At 36.6% G+C, this 4045-nt stretch overlaps 1 protein-coding gene across 1 annotated transcript in view; it reads left to right on the top strand.

Moving 5' to 3' along the window:
* The first annotated feature begins 285 nt into the window (after positions 1-285).
* BMAL1 (basic helix-loop-helix ARNT like 1) overlaps positions 286-4045 on the top strand; it is a 274533-nt gene continuing 270773 nt past the window's right edge. Inside the window, exon 1 of the mRNA XM_053720246.1 lies at positions 286-412. The gene's annotated coding sequence lies outside the window, so the exon portion shown is untranslated. The remainder of the gene's footprint in view (positions 413-4045) is intronic.

The raw sequence follows: 4045 nt of genomic DNA, 5'->3' as shown, positions 1-4045 counted from the left end.
TAGTTAACGGGACGCGCCCACTCATGCGTGAGATTTAATGGGAATGCCTGAGGTGACAACACCATGAGTCACCTGGCAACTGCACCATCAACTGCCACCACAAATATGGCGACCATCAGCCACCACCTCCTCCACTTATTTCTCCAGACGCGAATATTCCTTTATTCCCATTGGAGGAGTTTGAGCTCTGACGTAGAGGAGGCGGGAGTAACTTGGAGATCTGATGACCATTGGGCAGTTGAGGTTGAGGAGGCAAGCTATTGGTTGGCACTGACACCGGGGGAGCCAGCGCATGTCATTGGTTGAAAAGTAGGTTAGTGGTGCGACATTTAGTGAGGGCAGAAAGTAGGTCACGGACGGCTGCTGTTTATCAGCGCAGTTTTGATCTGTGAGTGCTGTGTGCGGCTGACCGGTGAGTGCTCTCTGTTCCTTACATGTCACCTTTATATTGCAACCTGAGGGCCTTAAAACCATCTCTGTCACCAGCAGGTCAATGTGCACAGCCTGGAAAATTAGAGTGCAAGCTCTTGGGTCCAGTTACATCTCTACTTTTTACGTATCTGTTGTTTTTATGTGTGTCATGTAATCTGGTATCGCTGCATTAAATAACACCCCTGCAATGATAAAGTTACATGTTGGCACACTTCTATGCAATATTTCTTATAGACATCGTAGTGATTCTCAGCGTATGTGGCCACCACCTGGACTATTAGAGTGCAAGCTCTTGGGCCCACTGGCACTAGTCATTTGTTAAATAATGAGTTGTATTTGTGTAGTTCATTATACAGTGATATTGGGTTTAATTTCACAGCTGCAACAATAAAGCTGTATTCCTGTAAAATGTGCCCAGCATAGGTCACTAGGTGTGATAGTCATGTAAAGGGATGGTAGCCTCTCCTGTCTGTAATAAGGGGATGTAGAGAATGCTTCGCTTTGTAATCTTGTTAGGACGGACTGATGTGTGAGGTTGACTTGAACTGCTTGGCTTCATTTTGATCCGGACCAAAGCTGTCACCTAAACTTGCATATTTTCCCAAAATTATTTCTGATGATCCATTCAATATCCTGCTAGTGTATGTAAATTGTGCAAGCTATTGGTTTTAAAGCAACAATTAAATTAGTTATTGAGGTCCTTTTTTAATAAGTGAATTGCAGTTTTCTACATTATTGTTGCTATTAGTCTCTTACATTTTCCAGCAGGGATTTAGAAGTGATCTATTTAACCCTTTGACTTCCAAAGAGTACTGCAACCATGGTTTTAGATTGTAATATCCTCAGTATGTATTTTCATGTATGTCACATTACTGGGCTTGCAAAATCAACAGAGCCAAAGATTCTAAATTTCTACTCGAAAACATTTTTTTTTATGTGTATTTTTATATACAAATCCCTTACCTGGTTCCAAAAAGATGTCTGGCTCCTCAATATTCTGGTTGGCGGCTAAGTTTTATATGCAATTTTCAACCATTGTGTGATTGTACCCTCTTGTTCATGCTAAAGAATGGCAGCATTTTGTCATCATTTGTATAGCAGTTCATTGCTGCAATTAAATATTTGGATTAGTGGAAAACAGACTTAGGTGATTACATAGGAAGCTTTCTATATTTAAAAACCAACTACTAATAAAAGGAGACCTATGACCTAGACATTTCTAACAAACATTAGATTTGTATGATCACAATCTCTGATGATTCAATCAAATTTCTAATGTTTGTCCATGCATTATATGTATGTGTGTGTGTATATATATATATATATATATATATATATATATATATATATATATATATATATATATATATATATTTAATAAAACTTTTTTTTAAGAAAAATAAACTATAAATTGTCATCTTACAGACACTTTGCTTTATCAATATAGCATGCTAATAAAGTAATATTAGGCATTGTGAGATCTCCATTTATACAACTGTAAAGCATTGCCTTGAATATATGCCAATTTCTTTGTACCCTGCACAGTTTCACTGGTTATCCACTTTAATATAGTGTTTAATAGTTGAAGGGATATAGTACATGTTGTTGTAGTTTAAAATATCAGATAACTCGATGCTCAGTTAATGTTTGTAATCCCCCTAAGATGCCCAAAAGGTACATCCGCCGTGGTTACAGAGGAGTAGAGTATATTTTGCTGTCTTTCTGTGGTACCTAAAACATGGTTTTGACAAATTCGAGGAGCCAGGGGAACCATGAACTCACAAAATTCTGGCTCATAAGCTTTTGACCTCAGCTATATACAGCCTTATACAAAACCATTCCTAGTCTATGGCTCATCTGTGTTTTCTGAATATCCCTTGCCCAGACACTAGATTGATAACTCTACCCAGACAGTGTTTGTTCCTAATGTTTAGAATTAATTATATTTGGTTGTGGAAAGTACCCAGAAGTTGCCAACCCATATTGGCATATACATTTTATATGAAGTAAAGATGGAAGAGCTCCCACACAATTTTTTTAAATTTTATTTTATTTATTTTATAAATATTAGCTAACTCAGTTGCAGACAAAAGGTGTTTCAGGGTCCACACGTGGTCCTTCTGAAGCTTCACCTGCCTTCCCCCTGTTGCAGGAAAGAATGCCTAATTTTTACTCCTAAAAACATATGCACTTTCTCTCCACTGCCCTTTCTTTATTCACACACATTCACATTTGATACTAATACTTAGGTTTTAGGCCGAGAATAATGGTTAAAATATAGTTACCTATGTCATTAACTTTGATTGAGATGTTGGAAAGGTCCTACATTCTTATCATACATTTGAGTTTGCATGTTTTAATTAATTAAAGGGACATATGTCAAATTTGAAATGCTCCAGGACTGCATTTTCAATTTGATTAGAAGCATTTGTGCAATATGTATTTGTTTGCACAAATGTATCTAGCCTGTTATCTCAGGTTCTGTTATAACCCTTACAGTGCAAGCAAAGCACTGAGCATATGTGCTGTATTACCCATGCATCCCCAAGAAATAGCATAAATGGCACCACTGTCTGTGCTCAGAACTTATACAAATGGTGATGAGAGTGTGTATGCAGCCTACCACTTAAAGGCTTGCTTGTATTAGAATACATTTGTGCAATATACATACTGTATGTTTGCAAATGTATTTGAAATGCACTACTGTGCATTTAAAATATAATCTTTGTCCCTATAAGTTTTTTTTTCTAGTACTAGAGTGTATATATAATGTGATATCAACCTGTTGCATGAGCTACTCATTGCTTCACCAAACCTGAGTTTGGCAAATCGTTCACCGTTGTTCCTACACCAATCAGGGCTCACATAGTGGTATTTGTGAACAATCTGGGCAAAAGTAGCAATTGTTTTCTACAATTGAGCATTGTAAAAATAGTTGAGATTTGTCTATCATGAGATAAGTCCACTTAGATGTCTGCTGGGTTACACATTTCATTAAAGCACAAGCTTTAGAGAGAACTTAGGGGTAAGATCAGAGACCTGCTGCTGTTAAAATGTAATATGTCATATTTTATGCAAGAAATAAGCCTGGTGATATTTAAATCCTGTTTGTGTAACAGTGTCATATGTCTGGTAGTACAGTGCTTATATAGGACCAAATTATGAGTGGAGCGCTATTTATTACTCCCACTCATGCACTAACTCCTTTAGAAGCAAGCTTTGCGCGCGTCGGGTGCCACACGTTTTAAAAGTTGAAAGTAAAAATTTTTTGCTTGCTCGCTAACCCGAAGAGATATATATATATATATATATATATATATATATATATATATATATATATATATATATATATGTGTATGTATCTCTTTGTTAAAGCACTTTGCAGTCCTTCCCCCCCCCCCTAACTCCATATCTTTTGAGCCCTTAAAACTTTTTTGTGCAATTTTTTTTTATTAGACAGTTATGATTGTAACTGTACTTTATATGTATCTTTGTGTTTTGTGACACTTTTTTTACTTGTGTAACAGTTAACCAGAGCTCTAAAGTCGCAATATGCTGACGCGTGTTTAAATCAATTGCTCTAAAGCAATCGCGTTTACTTCTAACCTATAAT

This window comes from Bombina bombina, chromosome 7 (assembly GCF_027579735.1).
Source record: "Bombina bombina isolate aBomBom1 chromosome 7, aBomBom1.pri, whole genome shotgun sequence".
Taxonomy (NCBI): domain Eukaryota; kingdom Metazoa; phylum Chordata; class Amphibia; order Anura; family Bombinatoridae; genus Bombina; species Bombina bombina.
Note: the sequence above shows the minus strand (reverse complement) of the source record. Positions and strands in the feature narration are given on the sequence as shown.